Here is an 18,882-nt window from a genome sequence, read left to right as displayed (position 1 = left end):
CGGCTTATTTTTCTTAAATATTTTTTCTATTTATTCCTTAGATTTGATCATTTCTATTGATCTATTTTCAGATTCATGAACTCTTCTGCAGTCTCCTGTTAAGTAGTGAAGTTTTCATTTTATATATTGTATCTTTTAGTTTTAGGATTTCCATTTGGTTCTTTAGCATCATCCATTTTTCTGCAGCTTCCACTTATGTTCATTCAGGATCGTGTTTTCCTCTAAGTCCAGCTAATTTTGTATTAGCTGCTCAAAGTCCTTATCTTCAACATCTCACCTAGTATCAACATTCAACATCAACATCTACATCAATTTCAAGTGTTTTTATTGACTGCTTTTTTTCTTAATCCTGGATCACATTTCTCTGCTTCTTTACACGTCTACTAATTTTTTTTGAATGGTAGACATTGTAAACAATACATTGCAGGGAGTCTGAATTATGTCATCTTCTTTTAGAGGATGTTTGTGTCTTATTCTGGCAGGAATTTAAATTACTACTTTTATGTTTTTATCAGGATAGGCTAGTATTATTGTCTGTTAGAAAGGAATCTAATCTGGATTTGAACTTAGTCCAGAGCCATCGTTCTTACTCTATGACATAGTTCTTACTCCCTAGGCATAGACTTTCTAGGTCTCCCTTGAATGGCCAAGGGTCCATTGACTTCCATCTATTCAGGTCAGGCCAGAACCCCAACATCTCCTATAATGTTTAGCTCCAAGTATTACTGTCCTTCTCCCGGTTTCAGAGCAGGCAATCTCTCTTAAGCCTTATGGATCCTTGCCTTGGACAGGCACAGTCTAATTCTTGGTTAAGGATTCACACAACAAATCCCCACACAAAATTCTGTCCCCAGGATCTTACAACACTCCCTCTTCTCTGGTACCATGTTCGGTAAATCTTAGCTGCTTCGGCAGCCCAGAATGCCAGTGTCTGCCTCCTTGTCGCAGTAAGGCTGCTGCTCACCTTGGGTTCCACCACTCTCTACAGCTGCAGACAGAAAACTAGGGTCACTGTGAAATGCATGTTGTGTGTTTCCCTTATCTCAAGATTGCAAAGTCTGCAAAGTCTGTTATTCAACACCTCAAAACAGTTGACTCATATACTCTGCTTATTATTTATAGTTGTTTTCAGCAGAAGAACAAGCCTGTTATGAGTTTCTCTACAATGGCTAGAAGTGGAAGTTCAGCAGATATAAGGATTACATTTCAGAAACAGTGATTCTCAATCATGGATGCACACTAGAATACCCTCATGATTTTTTTTTCTTTTAAAAAAAATAATCTCTATGACCAACGTGGGGCTCACCATTCCAAGATCAAGAGTTGCATGCTCTACTAACTGAGCCAGCCAGGCACCCCGGCTTTTTCTTTGTCAATCCTAGTGCCCCAGGGGACTTTCTACAAGCTCTCCAGATGACCTGAAGGTACAGCCATGGTTGAGAAGCCATCTAAAGCACATCATCACAGTGTTTCAATTCTGGCTTCTCACTTTCATAAATTGTAGGCTTCTTGTTCTTACTTTGTGCAAAGTAAATCCTCTCAAACACTCTGATTTCCTTGAATAAGACCATGAAGAGGGTTTTGACAGCAACCTTTATGGCACAAGGACAGCTAAGGACTATCCTTTATAAGACTTGCTTTGTCAGCAGCTTCTAGGAACTATGTTTCCCAGCACACATTGACTTGATTAATAATTTACCATCATCATGACTGTTACTCTATTTTGGAAGGTCATTTGTTTAAACTATACCATAAGCACATGTTTTAACACAACATCAACATATGATTACTGATTGTTGTGGAGATTCTTTACACCCGAGACTGCTCCAATAGAACCAAGCCAGCACCCTGAATTTGTCTATTAAAAAGCCTGTTAACTATAGAACAAAACTGGGTTCAAGCTGTCAGCCAGGCCAATTCCCATGAATCCTAGTCACTAGCTGTGGGAGGAGGGTAGCCCTCAGGGGATGGGGAAAGTACCTAGAGAATGAGAGCAACTTCAGAAACATACCTAGAGTAGAGGTCACCACATTTTTTCTCTCATATCCTTATTAGGGGTTTTCTAAAATAATGTTTTTATTAATGGTACAAAAAATGTTTTATCTTCCTTAAGAATTTTAATAGTATATGTAATACTAATAATATTTTGGAGAGAGCATTGTAATTTTGAATGTTTCATAATTTTTAAAAATACTGGTTTAATACTTTATGATACAGCAATTTGAAGGTGTGGTTTTAAGTTCATTTTATTTTATTACTTGCATTTGATGAATGCCTTAGCTCAAAAAGTATCTCAAAAAGATGAAGAGAACCAAATGGAAGATATCATTAACTATGTTCAATGTACAATATTCATGTATCAATCTCATTCACTAATTACACAAAGGTTTCTTGTTGAAATTCTGCTAGTAAATGCTCATCCTCTCTCATACCCATCAGTTGGTCTTGCAAACTAATCAGAGGGTGTTCCACTTTTATAATTTTAGCAAGTGGTTTGAAAGCCTGAGAATTTCTTTTGGAACATTTTAAACAGGTTAGAAATTTCTGTTTCCCACTTCCAAAATGGGAAAACATGAAAATTTTTAAAAATGTCACACATCGTTTTTAATAACAAAACCACATAATGACAGAAATAGTTCCAAACATGTGTTTTTAAAATGCGCTCTCTAAACTTTCTTCTAAAAAGCAATTACCCTGGGTGGCTTGAGCATCTGCCTTTGGCTTGGGTCATAATCTCAGGGTCCTGGGATTGAGCCCTGTATCAGGCTCCCTGCTGAGTCCTTCTCTCCTACACTTGTGCTCTCTCTTGCTATCTCTCTCTCTCAAATAAATAAAATCATTTTAAAAAAAATTTTTTAAAGCAATTACTGGCATGCTCAACATTAAAATATCTCCTTTAAGCATAAAGGATCAGATTAAACCTTTTTTTGTTTTGGTTTTCAAAAATAGCCCTCAGGAATTATATCTCAGAGAACAATTTGCCACGTCAGTAAACATTAGCAAATTTGGAATACTGTCTCTTTACCTAAAAAAGTTGTGTGATTCACCTTGAATTTCCATATCTCTTTTATGAGAGCTAACAAGCATCTATGTGGTACAACAGATTTTCGCAATCATTTCCTAGGTCATCAAAAATTACTGCAGATTACCCAGGTTAGATTTTGTTGTTGTTGTTGTTGCTTATACATCTTTATTGAGGTATAATTGACATACAATAAACAGCACATAATTAAGGTTGTACAATTTGAGGTTGAGCACATGTATATGTCCACAATCAAGTTAATAAACACATCCATCACCCTCAAAAGATTTCTCCCACCCCTTGTAATCCTTACCCGTTCCCCATTCTCAGGCAACCATTGATCTGCTTTCTGTCTCTGTAGATGTGTTTGCATTGTCTAAAATTTTATAGACATTGAGACACACAGTATATACTTTTGTTCGTTTGGCTTCTCTTACTCATCGTACTTATGTCAGGGTTCATCCATATTGTCGTATGTTCAGGAGTTGATTTTTCTATCTGGGAGCACTGCTGGATTACATAACTACCTCTAAATTCACGTACCTGTTCACCAGCTGTCAGACTATGACCTCATGGTCCAACCCTTACTTGAGATGGGAGCTTCTGATTTCTGTCAAATGAGTCACTCAAGATAGGAATGATAACTTATTTCCTCTTAGGTGTTGGGGGAATACCGACATCTAGGAAATGGGGTGGGAGGGAGATAGGCCAATATGTAGGGTTGATGTCAAGTGTGGCATAATATTTCTACAGACTCCCCACTTGAGCAGAATGGGACCGAGAGGCCTGGAGGTAGGCTCCCACATGAAGGAGAGCATTCTCTGGGAAGAGAAGAGCCATCTTCGAATTTCTCACTGATACTCAAGCTCAGGAACAATTTTCTCTGGTCTTTGGCGAAGTCGAGCTTTTATGTCTTCGAAAACATCTTTATACCCTGAAGGGGGAAGAAAAGCGTGTGTGTGACAAAAAATGTGAGGTCTTGCTTTAAGAGATTCTTATCGAGAAATGGCTGTCTGGCAAAGTTCACATGAAAAGGCCCATACTTGATTTCGCATGACCTATCATAGAATAACCTCTGGGTCCCACGGAATGGACCCAGGACCAGTTCATAATTCAAATGGGTAATTTGATGCAGCTATTTAATGGTCTACCACAATAAAGAGTAATCCTAAGAGCTCTGAAGCTATTTCTAGCGCTGATCCTTACCCTAGATGGCACAACCAACTACAGCTATACAGTTCCTACGGAAAAAGCATACCTGGAAGAGGGCAGTCTCTCCATTTGCTGTAACCCCTCTGCCCCGAGACGGATCTCCTTACCAGAAGTCTGGTGGGTCAGCCCTAGAAGTTCTCCTTTCCCTGGGCAAAGACACAGCCAACTAATTAATGTGCACTCTCACAACCTAGACCTCCTGGCCATGCTCTGCCCTGGGGGAGGGGGAAGAAAAGAAGGGGGAAAGGCTTCAAATGAGCTGAAATGCACACTTAGTCATCTTCCAGCCCTGTTTCTTTCTGTAGACCAAGAATTTAATTGAAGAAGAATTCTAATGCTAAGTATTTATTTCAGAGTGCCTATGCAGAAGTGGCTGGGTGGGGACACAGAACAGGGGGGTCAGGGATGACAGCATAGCCCAGTCGTTTCCAACCCCCACTTGAACCACAACAGCCTTTTCCCTGTGTGCACAGATTGTGCGTCTGAAACATCTAAGGAGAGGTTCTCAGTCTGAGACTATCTTCAAGTTCCCATAAAATAACAAACCCTCACCCCGAGTTGGGCTGGAGGACCTCCTAAGTCCCTTTCCTGCGTGAACCTTCTGTGATGTGTCCAGAAGAGACTTGGAGACACTGGAAACAATTCTGCAAAGACATTCTTTTTAAGGGTGTTTTTCAACATTCGTTCCATTTCTACCTTTAAATCCACATACAGAATATACCATCCCACTTGCCTCCCCGCTTCATACACACACATTGTGGCCGCTGGAACCTCTGGCTACCTTCTCAGCTGAGGGCCGTGGGCTATCTTGCTCACCTGGGCCAATGTGGCGCCTGGCACCCAGGAGGAAGCCAGGAAAACGTTACTGAATGACTGATGAAATTCACTGGACAGGGCGCCTGGCTGACTCAGTCAGAGGAGCATGTGCCTCTTGATCTTGAGGTCAAGGTCATGAGTCCACGCCCCACATTGGGTTCAGAGATTACTTAAATAAATGAAACTTAAAAAAAAAAAAAAGTTCACTGGATGGATGGATGGATGGATGGACAGTGTCTCATCAGGAGGTGCTATGATGCAGGAGGACAGCATGGCCCTTTGGCAGGCAGGAAAGGAGAACTGCTAGAATCCAGTGAAAAAGGAAGGAGAGAGACTGAGCGCAACTGCCCCACAGCAATTACTCAGGGGTCTGGCCTGGGGAAGGCCCCTCTAAAACTTGCGGTTTCTCACACCAAGCCCCGTTCTCTGCCAGTCTGAGGGATTCCCTGTGTCTCCATCTTTCAGGGCTCAGGTAAATTACCCTCCAGAACCTCCAGGCTCCACACGGGCAGAATCTTTGTTTTGAGAAGCTTCTATGTTTTGTCCATATATTCATTATGAATACACCGTATTTCGGGGCAGCTAGGTGGCTCCATCGGTTATGCGGCTGCCTTCAGCTTAAGTCATGGTCCCAGGGTCCTGGGGTTGAGTCCTGAGTTGGACTCCCTGCTCAGAGCCTGTTTCTTCCTCTCCCTTTCACTCTACCCCTCTCGGTGTTTGTGCGCTCGCTCTCTCTCTCTCTCTCTCTCTGACAAATAAATAAATAAAATCTTTTAAAAAAAATAAAAAATTTTTAAAAATGGATACACCATATGTCAAGTGCCTAGAACAGGGTCTGGCCCTGTTAGGTAGATACCCACTGTGTGTTTACTGAAAGTCAAGCAGAGAGAGTCAATTATCATATGGTTTCACTTATTTGTGGAGCATAACAAATAGCATGGAGGACAAGGGGAGATGGAGAGGAGAAGGGAGTTGAGGGAAATTGGAAGGGGAGGTGAACCATGAGAGACTATGGACTCTGAAAAACGATCTGAGAATTTTGAAGGGATGGGGGGTGGGAGGTTGGGGGCACCAGGTGGTGGGTATTGTAGAGGGCACGGATTGCATGGAGCACTGGGTGTGGTGCAAAAATAATGAATACTGTTATGCTAAAAAAATAAAAAAATTAAAATCAAGAATTGAAAAAAATAAAAAAAATAAATAAATGAATAATGTCAGAATGAGAAACTCTAAGTCTGTGATGAGAGCCATTACTTTCTGACCTACCCAGGATTTCTTGTGGTGCAGAGTGGTTGCAAACTTTGAAAACAAAAGGCTTTAGTGTGACTTAAGTCAATTAATGACTGCAAACAGCTCTACAAAGAAAGGCGCTAGAGTGGTTGGACCAGCTGCTGGGGCCCCAGGCCCAACTTCGCCCCTTAGGAGGGAGCCCTGTGTTTGTGGGCCTCTGGGGGCCTCTGTCCCCACCACATGCCTGCTCAATGACAGCACCTTCCACGCAGGCTTTGCATGAAGATGAAAGACGTCAACTGCTAGCAAGCGCTTAGAAAAGAGCCTGGAGCCTCCCACAAACCCTAATGCCACATGTACTAGTGTTTGCTGGGGGCCCTTGAACTGGCTGAAGGCGGATGCCATTATCAGGTGAAAGAAGTATGTTGGATTCTCCCCCACTCCCATTCCCATGGCCAGAGCCCCAGGTGGCATATGAGATGTGACTCCCGTGTCCCAGCCTGTAGTCCTCGGGGTCATGTCGTGGTCCACGTGAGGGGGCTGGGACATGAGTCCATCACTGCCATATTCAGCCGCCAGCCAGTTCAGACTGCCAGGAGGTAACACCCCACAAAAAAGAACACAAAGGAGAAAGGAAGTGTTTCATTTGGACGACACTCAGTATAGACAACTGAGGGAGAGGCCAGCTTGCTCCTCAAGGGCAAGGGAACACACCTGCCAAGGCAGCCTCTGCTGAGCGCACGGTGCTAACCTTCATCTGTTACAGGTGTTATCGAGGAAAGGAGCCGGGAGAAAGCATGCCAGCTTCAGTGAGCAGCTGGCCATTCCATATTAGCGATGGGTTTGCCTTCTTAAGTGGAATTTTCCGCGAGACTCCCTGACAATGTTTCATATCAAATAAGTTACTAATTGAGCCAAAAAGTCAAGGCTGCGAGGGGGCGATCACGTAAGAAAGGGCACGTGGAAGAGCCAGAGGCCCAGTTTAAGACAGTATTACATCCTAAACTGCGGTTCCGAAAATGCAGCTTCAAGTCCTAACACACAGTCACACCCCTACGGACATGGGTAAGCTCTGGCACTCGGAATTCAAGAGAAGTTAGCCGTTCTTGGCCCTTATTTAATTGCTACATCCGAGGAGAACAAACCCAACCGCGAAGAGGCAACACCCTCGATTTCCATTCCAAGGAACTTTCCAGGGCCCTAAATTCAAACAGCTGGAATTACCATCCACTCGGGCTTTGAAAACGAGAGCTCAGCCTCCTCCTAGGAAATGTGCGGTTTGTTTCACTGACGGGACACGGTGTTCCGGGCCCCGTTCGTTCTCCACATAAACAGTCTTTTTTGAGAGTTGTGTGTTTCGCATTCACCGCTGACACAGGTGACAGCAAATGTATCCTGTCACGCATCTGTCATACACGTCCTCTGAGCGTGCAGAGGAGGGGAATAGAAGCCTTGTCACCAAACAGCCTTGCCCCCGCAATTCTAAATTCCAAACAACAAAACCGGTGGTGGGAATACCTCACCAAACTCCATTTTAAACGTCCGAAATTCAGAAGAAGAGACTCAGTCCAGGAAGAGGAAGTGATTAAAATAAATGACAGAGGGACGCCTACGTGGCTTAGTCGGTTAAAAGTCTGCCTTCGGCTCAGATCGGGTCCTGGGATCGAGTCCCCCTTCGGGCTCCTTGCTCAACGGGGAGCCAGCTTCTCCCCCTTCATGCTCTCTCTGTCCCTGACAAATAAATAGCTAAAATCTTGAAAAATAATAAAATAAAATAAATGACAGAAAAATAAAAATGTAGGGGCTCAGAGAGTGGGGGACAAGGAAGCCGGCAGCATGTTTGCACAGAGAAGGGAGGCCCCTGCACGGTTTCCTAAATTCTGCTCCCATAAAGAAAGTGATGGGAAACTCTAGTCCCTAGAACTTCGAACAACTACAAATCCTTTAAATGGAGGAGAATATCTTTGCAGAGTGAAGCCCAGACCCTCGGGCATCCGTGTCTTCAGAACTCTAAAGCTTCCCAGCTAGGTCCCAAACAGGAGGCAGGAAGCACACACACACACACACACACACACACACACACACACTGGCATTCAAACACACCCCTATTTGCTCCTCTGTTTTCTAAATTAAATGTCTTGGCCTTGAGCCACCAACCTGGCAGAGAATCCCGCCTGAGCTGTGCTTTGGGGATTCTCCTCCCTACACTCCCCTGGGCACAAGTAGGAGCCCCCCGGGCCTGCACAGTCCAGAGCACTGGAAAGGGCCACGTGGGCCTCACGAAGGCGGGGGGCACACCCTCCTTCCTTGTTGAACGTCAGCATGAGGATCCCAGCCAAGGGTCCAGGTCGGACTGGCAACTCTTCCAGGACACACAACTCAGAGGACCCATCCCAGACACTGTGGGCATGCAGGGCACAGTTCGGAGACTCCTACAGCCCTAAACTCAAGCCCTGCCCCCACCCTCACCACTCCCCTCTTCCTGTCCAAGAAGCAGTCTCCCTCCTCTATACTTGTGGTAGAAGAGGTGTGAGAGCGATTTCAGCCTCCTAACTACGCTTCCTCAGCTAGAGAGGATAAAGAGATCTTAAAAACTTGGTGCCCACAGGCAAAATTTTGAACTGTTTTGTCCCCACTGTGTTTATGTCCTTGTGTTATCTGCCAACACTTTAAAAAGTCTAGAATTCTCATGTAGAAATCCAGCTCCCTTCTATTCAAAGATCAGGTGCTCTGGAAATGCCAGGTGCACACTCCCACCTACCATGAGTGGCTAGAGCTGATGAATGGCTTGCTCCGGGACAAGTGTTCTCTGCTTTGCCACAATCCCCACCACTCCCTATTCTGCACTGGGGCCACTTCACAAACTTGCATTACCTACTTGTGAGACCTGAATTTTACACTTTGGATCTAGACCACAGGACATAAATGTTTGGCTGCCTTTCTGAGAACAAGAAAAGAAACAATTACATATTGCATTTGGGAATGAGAAAAGATTCGGATCTCCCAGAAAGACAAGACAAAACACAATATTTCAACGGCTTATCCTGTCATTTACCTATGACAGAACTCCTCTGATGGCAAAGCACAGAAGCTTAATGTCAGCAACCACACACTTTCCAATCACATTCGCTAGCAGCAACTAATTTGTCCACCTTTTAAAGAAAAGAATCATTCTGATACTTGTTAGAGTGGTGAGGCAGACCTTCTTCAGGACTGTCTCAGGAGGTCTTGCAATGGGCTTTTTCAGTAGATACAACAAAAGTGGGGATTTGTAGCCAAGGAGTTGGTGGGTGTCAGTGGCAGGAAAGTTGACTAGGTGGAAACATCAGCAGTGAGGGGGATTGGATTGAAACAAGCCAACAGGATCCTTGCTGAAGGCAGGCCAGGTGAGCAGGTATCCATTGTCTGGGGACTGGTAGGGGAAGAATTTGGTCAGACATGGAGGCCATCACACATCCCTGGGAGGCAGGGGGTTCTGGGTAAGCTAACTTAAGGCGGTGGACCCAAGGGCCAGGCCTACTTGAAAAAGAGTCAGGGGAGCCAGACTAGAGTCTGGTCCTTGTCACACACACCCTCTCACAAATAGTCCTCTCCCTGGAAGACCAGAAGGACTGTCACTGGCTGGCAATGTCTATAAAATGCCAGCCTTTTGGGACGCCTGGGTGGCTCAGTTGGTTAAGCGGCTGCCTTCGGCTCAGGTCATGATCCCAGCGTCCTGGGATCGAGTCCCACATTGGGCTCCTTGCTCGGCAGGGAGCCTGCTTCTCCCTCTGCCTCTGCCTGCCTCTCTGTCTGCCTGTGCTCGCTCACTCTCTCTCCCTCTGTCTCTGACAAATAAATAAAATAATTAAAAAAAAAAAATGCCAGCCTTTTTCCTCCGCAACTCAAGGAGCCATGACTGAAGAGAAGACAGGAGAGTGTGAAAAGAAGGGCAAATTCCCAAAAGAAGAGGGTGGGGTCTGTGAAAGGCTGCACTAGACGTGACCAACACTGGGGCACCTGACTGGCTCAATCAGTAGAGTATGGGACTCTTGATCTTGGAGTCATGAGTTCAAGCCCCACCTTTTTGCTTAAAAGGAAAAAAAATTTTTTTCTTTTAAATTTTTAAACAAGTGACCAACATTAACTTTTTATCCCACAGCAGAAAGAGAATAGCTAGCCTCAAAATGACAGGGGACGCAGGCTGGGCACTGCCACTGTCTACCAAGAATCTGCAACCCACACAAGTATGATACCACAACACAACAACTCAAGGCAGGACATTGTGTCACACATTACAGAAAAATATTAGAATGCATGAAATTAAAAGGTCACTGGGTAATCTCCCAACACCTAATTCCCTTAACCAGTATGACACAGTCCTAGAAGTTCTTGGGAGTGAGTTTCCCAATGTCCCTGAATCTTAAGGAAGACTTGGAAGAGGAACAGGCCTCCGTCGCCTGGGCAGCCGGACCACCGGTTGTAACCCAGAACGGAGCTCACCCCAGTGCCTTGATAACAGCGAGCAACATGCTAGACCACAACCAGCCTTGTCTGTTCCTTTTCTCAGACAGGGTCACAGTAACCAGCGCTCTGCATCTCCTAGAAAACTGCCATCTATGCACTGAAGACATTCTCCGGGGACGCACTCTGAGAGCAATGCATTTGTGCCTTTGAAACATCTTTCAAATTTACAAGGCTCATCTCCCAGACCCTTGAGCTGAAGCACTCGTCTTTACAAAGCAGCCACTCTTGATGGACACACAAAGATGGACGGCGATCTAACTTCTAGAACCCCACCCCGTCCTCCCTTGGCGAGCCCAAGGCTTTCTCCACCCACCCTCTTCACTTCTAAACTGCAAGCTACAATTTTTGGCTCGAGCATTTTGGAGACCATGATCCATCACGAAGTCAGCAAATGGAAAAACATGATTCATTTTCTCACCGTCCCCGCTCCTCGCCAGGTTACCTGAGTTCCTAAGGGTGGAGATGTGCTCAAATGTTTCCTGAGGGGCTAAATACGCAAGAAACTCAAAATCGGAAATCTCGATTAATAGAAAATGACTCAAGAAGAGCTTCTCTCTCTTCAGTCCCCAGAGCCCTCCTACCCTCAGAGAAGTTCGCAGAGCTGGAAAGATACAGGAGACAACAGAGGCTAAGGAAAATCTAGGGCAGAAACAAAGAAGTGGAAAGCGTCAGGACAATGTTCTTGAATGCGAAACCAAGCCCTGATGAATCAAATACTTTGTGAATCCCCAAATCAATCTTCTCTTTTTCATCAGAAAGAAAATGTCTACAGTCCAGCCTGTTATCCAGCAAGTATAAAATAGAATTGAAAATGTAAATTCAAAAATATGTCACACCTGACTGAAGCAATCAAACATGTAGAGAAGTGAAAGTTACTGAAATAGGCTCCCCTCATTCTTTGTTTAAATATTTGTTGCTGTCGGCTCAGAACTGAGCCAGAGAAAGGATGTACGAGAAGCGGGGGCGGGGTGCCCGCTGACCGTGGGAGCCTGAGAACAATGAGGGGGCCGGGAGTTTGGGGCTTAGGCCAGGGGTACAGCTGCCGCCCCCCGCCCCCTGCCTGGGCACCTCACCAATCCGCAGCTGCCCCACCTGCCACCTACAAAGCTCCTTCCCGAGTCAAAGGCCCTTAGGGAGGTCACTTTTGGGGCGCCTGGGTGGCTCAGTTGGTTAAGTGACTGCCTTCAGCTGAGATCATGATGCCAGGGGTCCTGGGATGGAGCCCCTTGTTTTTTCCTCCCTGCTCTGCGGGGAGCCTACTTCTCCCTCTCCCTCTGTCTGCCACTCCCCCTGCTTGTGCTCTCTCTCTTTGTCAAATAAATAAATAAATAAATAAATAAATAAATAAATAAATAAATAAATAAATAAATAAAAAGGGGAAGGTCACTCTGGGTGGGGTTGGTTAGAAACTCGAAGCCTTCCCCCGCGCAACGGCGGCGGAGTCCTTTTAGATGTTAATTTTATGATTCACTCAAAGGCCTTCCAAAGAAAAAGGTTTTGAAGCACGGAAGGAATCCGAGGAGTTTGAAAGCCTTGGCAAGCTGATTCAGATCGGCTCTGGAAAGGTAGGAAAGCATGCTGCCGAACTGGTCTGGCGTGGAACTGAAACCACACCGAGGAGAAAATGAGCCACTCGGGGAGGCGGCCCTTCCAGAGGGAAGCTCCGCCGGGGGCCCGGTTCCCAGCGGGGCTCCTTTATCTCCAGAGAGTCCTTCCCTGTCCTGGGAGACGAACCACCAACGGAAAACTCCTATATTTAAATAGTTAAGATTCATAGCAACGCAGAATTTCCAACGACTGAATTTAATGTAGTAAAGTTTCAACGAAAATATTTTTCACCAGTCTTGGCCAAGGCTCAGAGTTTCGGATGGCTTTGACTTTGAACCGCACGGTGGAATTTTCTTCCCACTTGGAAGACTGACGTACGTGTTCAGCAGGTATTTGGGGGTGAAGGGGCTGACCGCGCACGGCAGAGCCCCCAGCACCGCCCGCTCACCGACAGCCCGGGTGCGGGGACGAGCAGCGAGCCAGGCGCATCTTCCCGCGGGAGAACAGAAAGGGTCCTGCTGTGTCCCGTCCCCACACCCCCCCGCAGCCCACGGTCCCCCACTGGCCGGCCCTACAAAGGCACAGAGGGGCTTACGTGCCTTCTTTCCTCCCCCCCCCCCCCGCCTTTTTTTTTTTTTTTTTTGGTTAATTAAACATTTCAAACATACATAAAGGCATGAAAGGTAATGCAGTCAACCCCTTCTATCCACCACCCCACACAGCTTAAGGAATAAAACATTCCAAAACAAGCTCCCAGGGTAACTCTAACCTTCGCCAATGCTCCCTCCCTTCGCGAAGCAGCTCTTGAATTGAATTTGGCAGAGTCCCCGTCTACATCATCGACCTGAGTGGCCCAAAATGCTGTGTCCGCACCATGCGGGCAACCCGGTCTCGCGCTCTGCGGCGGAAGAGCGCGGGCACCAGCCAGCTGGGGCGATCGGCGGCTGCCTGGAACCTGGCTGGGCACCGAAAGGCACAGTCCAGAGCTGCCCAGGTTCTCCGATCCCCTGGGTGTGCTGTGCAGGGGCCTGTGAAGAGGGAAGTCCCAGCAGGTCCCACTCCCAGCAGGTCCCGGTCCCAGCGCTGAAGTCCCTGTGCAGAGAGCGGCCAGCCCCGTCCAGTTGGTCCCAGGCGCTGACTGGGGAGGTAAACAATTTTAAGGAAGGGGAACCAACGGGCAGGGACTCCTAGATGGAGGGACCTGGGACAGGGCCCCACTTGCCCCAGTCCAAGACTGGGACTGGTATAGAGTAGACAGACCTCTGCATTTCCCGTTTTCCTCGCAGTCCTGGGACATTGTCCCATGTTGACCCGCATAACTCCAGCTCGTTCATTTTCTTTGCTATTTAGTATTCCGTGATAGGCAACAATTTACGTATCCATTCTCCTGATGATAGAAATTTCATGTGTTTCCAATTGTCCAGTAATAAAGAATGATACTCGAGATACTGCTATACATGTCTCCCTGTCCTGTGCAAGGGTTTGTTCAGGATATATACCTAAAAGAATTACTGAATCTTGTCACGTCTGTATTTTTCAATTTGTTAGATATTTCCAAATTATTCTACCAAGTGGTTACCAAAATACACCCTGGAAGGTTTGCTTCTTATCTACACCAGCAGCTGCTATCATCAGAGTTTGAATTTTCATCAGTCTGAAGGGCATAAAATACTTCTTTGTGGTTTTAATGTTCCTTTGCCTGATAGCTAGGAACTTTTTCTATTAATTTTCTGTCTTGTTTCTGTCTTGAACAAACTGCCTGTCTTTTGCACCGAGTTATTCATCTTCCTGATTAACATGGGTTCCTCCTGTAATCTTGTATATTGACCTTCTGCTGCTAATGTTCATGGATAAAATACATCGCAGAGCTTCTCAGAGCTGATGACTTACCTTTTCACACCTTAATTTTGTCTCTTGATGAAGTTTTAAAATTTAACATCAGTAGGTTACCAGTCTTGTTATTTATGATGTGTGTGAGTGTGTGAGTGTGTGTGTGTGTGTGTGTGTGTGTGTGATTTGTAAGAAGTCTTTCCTTAACCTGGGATCCTAATCATTTTTTCTTAAAGGTGGAAATTTTTGCCTTTTCTATTCAGATCTTTAGTCTGCCCTGGCTTGATTTTTGTTTATAACGTGAAGCTTCAATCTTTTTTAAAATATGTGTAAACTTATATATTTACATAAGATTTTATTTATTTATTTTAGAGAGCAGGAGAGGGGCAGAGGGAAAGGCAGAAAGAATCCTGAGCAGGCTCTGAGCTGAGTTCAGAGCCTGAGTCGGGGCTCAATCTCACGACCCTGAGATCATGACCTGAGCCGAAATCAAGAGTCAGACGTTTAACCGACTGAGCCAGTTAAGCCCACCTAAGATTTTATCTTTAAGTAATTTCTACACTCAGCATGGGGCTCGAACTCACAACCCCAAGATCGAGCGTTGCACGCTGGACCAACTGAGCTAACCAGGCGCCCCTGAAGATTCACTCTTATTTTTTTGCGTCTGATTAACCAATTGTCTGGATACCATTCTTTCCCCACAGATCTTCCATGCCCTCTGAGGTTTATCAAATTTCCATGTACTTTCCACTGTCAACCATTCATCTCTTTGTCTGTCTTCACCAATGCCCCTCTGAAATTCTTAAACTTAGTAGAACCATCCTAAACCTTGTGCTTCTTCAAACCTAGTTACCCTGGCTCTCTGTTTTTCTACAGAAATGTAAAATCAGCTTGCAAGGTCCAAGAAAACCCTGGTTCAGATGTTATTAGAATTGAATTGGAATTGAATTTATAGGTTGATTTGGAGAGAGTGGACGACTTTATGAAACAGTGTCTTCCTGTTTACCTAGTATCTATTTCTTTCACTTTTTTTACTTCCGACATTTTGTTGTCTCTTATAAATAGCATAGCGTAGATCTGTAGAAAAATCAACCTAAAAATCTATCTGAAGAGGCAAGTTTGGTCTATCTATAGTTTTTATTAGTAGTGTTAGTATTGATATATTTGGAATTATTTCCATTTTGTTCTTTCTTTTCCCTACTCATTTTAGGCTCTTACTTTTTTCTCCTTCTCTACCTTATTTTGGATTTAGAAGTTTGACTTAGTTGTTTTCCCCTGATCGGATTCAAATGTACATACTTAATTCCATGGTCCTCGAATGTCAGTGGCATCAGAACTATCTGGAGAGCTTATTAAAACACAGATTGCTGGTCTCCAGACCAGCATTTCTGATTTCAATTTCTGGGACAGAGCTCAATAATTGCATTTCTAAAAAATTTCCAGGTGATGCTGATAATGCTGGCCCAGGGAGCACACTTTGAAAAACACTGCTTAAACTCTATTCTTTTAGGACTCAACCTTTGATTTTTAAAGATTTTTATTTATGTACCTGTCAGAGAGAGAGAGCACAAGCAGGGAGTGGCAGAAGGAGAGGGAGAAGCAGGCTCCCCACTAAGCAGGGAGCCCTATGCGGTGCTCCATCCCAGGACCCCAGGATCATGACATGAGCTGAAGGCAGACACTTAAGGACTGAGCCACCCAGGCCTCCCTAATTTTTAACATTCATAGTTAACAAAGTATAAAATTCATAAGTATCTTCTTATTCTTCCTAAAAAGGACTTTAAATATCTGAACTCTGATTTTCCTCTCCCATCTCATATGTTTTTGTGACCCAGGATTTTAATTTGACCTTGTCTTTTAACTCCCAAATCAGATCCTCTTATAGTTTTCAGGTTGAGGTTAAGAAGACCTTCATATAAGCTTACCAGTTTTGTTTGCTCAGTTCTCCTTCTTGCATTTCAGAACTTCCTCCTGGAATTATTTTCCTTCTAGTAAATTACATGCTTTAGAAGTTCTCTCTGTGAGGGTCTGCTGATGGTAAATACTCAAGAATTTTTTGCTGTCCTTGTTAGCAATTTTTCTATTTGTCCAATGTGTTTGTGGGGGTACTTTTGGGGGGAGGGTCTGCAAACATCTTTTTTGCACCCACACTCTTGAAGGATAGATTAACGAGACATAATTCTATATTGCCAGTTACTGTGTCTCAGACTTTCAAAGGTACCGCCCCTCCCCTGTGTCCACTTCCACTGTTACCTTGGAAGAACCTGGGCTTGATCTCACTGTTGTACTTTCTTAAGGCACCTGTCTTTTCTGTGACTACCTGTAGTTCTGTTTTTCCTCAGTGATCTCAGTATACCACTATCCTGAATCAAGGTGTTTATTTATTCTGCTGAGGACTCAGTATTATTTCTATTGAATCTAAGGATTCATAGCTTTCTGCGATTATGAAAAATTCCCTGACGTTCTCTTGTGGAAAATCAGCTTTCACCTGTTCTCTCCTTTGTTCTTGTGGAAGTTTGATGAGAAGCCTGTTAGATCCCCTGGTTTATCCTCCATGTCTCTTCACTCCTGCCTTTTCTCCATCATTTTGTTTCTCTGTGCTGTGTTCTGGAAAATTCTCCAGCTCTAATTCAATTAATTCCCTAATTCTTTTGTTTAGATATGTCAAATCTATTTAACCCATTTGGTGGTTTGTTTCTTTAATTTCACTGAGTATACTTTTGAGTCCTTAGATATTCTATTTAGTGCTTTTCCAAATCAGCCTAAAACTAATCAGTGCTATTAGAAATTGGGATACTAGTTACCCTTGGGAGAGATACAGGTAATAACTAGAAGGAAATATGAGGGATAGGGGATTTGGGATGCTGGTTATGTTCCGTTTCTTGTTATAGGTGCTGGTTACAGAGTTGTGCTGAGATTGTGAAATTTTATCAAGCTGTCCAGTTATAATTTGTGTATTTTAGGTATGTATATGATATTATGTAGTACTCTTGTTCCTTTCTTGTGTGCATTTTTAAATTTAACCAAACATTTTAGGCATTCTTGTTTTATATTCTGCACTTGATATATATACAGTATCATAAGTTCTTAGGAGTTTTTAATTCTAACTTATGGTGACTTGTTTCTTCATATATTTTTTAAATTTTGGAATGGGAGTTTATATTCAACTGGGGTTTATCTGTAGGAACCCTATAAGGCCTAGACTGAGACTGTGTCTCACCAGAAAGATCTACATGGCTTTTGTCAGATGTCCAGAATTGTTACCAACTCAGGCTTGTAAAATTAAGTTCTCAAACCACTCAGAGTAGATTCAAATCGCAAACCTCAAACCCACACAGGTGGCAACGTATCATCACAAATTCCTGAAAGCTACTTTTCCACCCCACTCAGAGCATGGGCAAAGACAAATGTCCTTGTGATTTCTCTTTGTTAAAAGTCAGATTTTTTTTTTTCCAGTTCATTCTTTCCTAGAGGCCATAGCCCTGTGGGGGTCTTAGAACGCTCCCTTTCATCTTCCTAACATGCATGGATCCCCCAAGGCATTGTCTACCAGGCCCACCAGACCATCCAAGCATCTGGCTTACCAAACTAAGTATCCCCAGCATTCGTTTACACCTCCAGCTTCCAGCTCCCTTTCCACTTGTGACTCCTGGGAGTCTCCTTGGCCTTCTTTGGAGCTCACATAAACTGAAAAGGATGTTTGTTACATTTAACCTAGCATTTCTAGGTATTTTGTATTTGGGTTGTTTTCACTTTGTTATTGTTGTTGTTCTTGTTTGTTCTGATGGTGGAATTAGCAGAGGGTCCAGTCTAGTTAACAACAAATGTGTCTTGGGAGCTGGGCACAGGGCACTATTTTGGCTGGTGAAGCTCTAGTGGACCCCACATAGCTCAAGGGCCAAGAGCCCTGGGTGGTTGCCCAGTATGTAGACTGAAGCTGTTTACATTTTGTTTACATTTTGATCATACATCACTCTGCCCGGGTCTCTGCTCACCTCAGGTCAGCCCACTCTGGCCTATGTTCATCTTGGGCAGTTTATCACCTCTGCGATTATGCAAGAAACATGATTTTGCTGGGAGTCTTTTTCTTGATAACAACTTACTGAAGAGGGAGGCAAGAGAAAAAAAACAGCTCTGGCACACATGTGAGCAGAATGTTCTGGATTCTCTCCAGCATGACACGCATGCAGTAGATCCTGGGCACAGAGCTATTGGGGAGGGAGTGGTTACCTCAGGCCACCAGGCCACCTGGTCCCATGCTCTTCCTCCCTTTCAACACTTGGTCCCAGGAGGGGCCCTCTAGACTCTCTTACTGAATATAAAAGCTCTTAGACATAAGAGCCCTCAGGAGGCTCCAAATCTAAGGAGAGATCCTCTGGTTGTCGATTTCTGCAAAAAAGTCAGCTGCTGCAACAGGCGTTCTCATGATGGAACAGGATGCCTCTCCCACCTACTCGGCCACTGCAACCCCAACCCAACCCTATTTCCCACTTTCTGCTCTTACTTCCCTGTGCCTGACTGGGACGGCCCGCAGTTGTTGCCACAATTTAAGATCATGTCGATGTTGCCTGGACGCCATTCTGTCCTTGGGTTGGTGATGATGCGCTGCTGAAAAAGTCTGAGATGACCTGGGATGCCCAAGGGGCTTCTCTGCAGGAAGTGGACTTACCAAGTCCTGGGAAGTTGCACGTAGTTGGGACATGCAAGGAGAGTTTGCA

At 44.6% G+C, this 18,882-nt stretch overlaps 1 long non-coding RNA gene across 1 annotated transcript; it reads right to left on the bottom strand.

Moving 5' to 3' along the window:
* Nucleotides 1-3,144: 3,144 nt before the first annotated feature.
* LOC125102256 (uncharacterized) lies at nucleotides 3,145-13,726 on the bottom strand. The gene is made up of 5 exons (XR_007128081.1): nucleotides 13,104-13,726; nucleotides 11,368-11,425; nucleotides 4,787-4,878; nucleotides 4,281-4,380; nucleotides 3,145-3,956 (listed from the first exon to the last, which is right to left on the bottom strand). It is a non-coding gene; the product is annotated as an uncharacterized LOC125102256 (long non-coding RNA).
* Nucleotides 13,727-18,882: the final 5,156 nt, after the last annotated feature.

This window comes from Lutra lutra, chromosome 6 (genome assembly GCF_902655055.1).
Source record: "Lutra lutra chromosome 6, mLutLut1.2, whole genome shotgun sequence".
In the NCBI taxonomy this organism is placed as follows: Eukaryota; Metazoa; Chordata; class Mammalia; order Carnivora; family Mustelidae; genus Lutra; species Lutra lutra.
The sequence above is the reverse complement of the archived record's forward strand: the minus strand, read 5'-3'. Positions and strand labels throughout refer to the sequence as shown.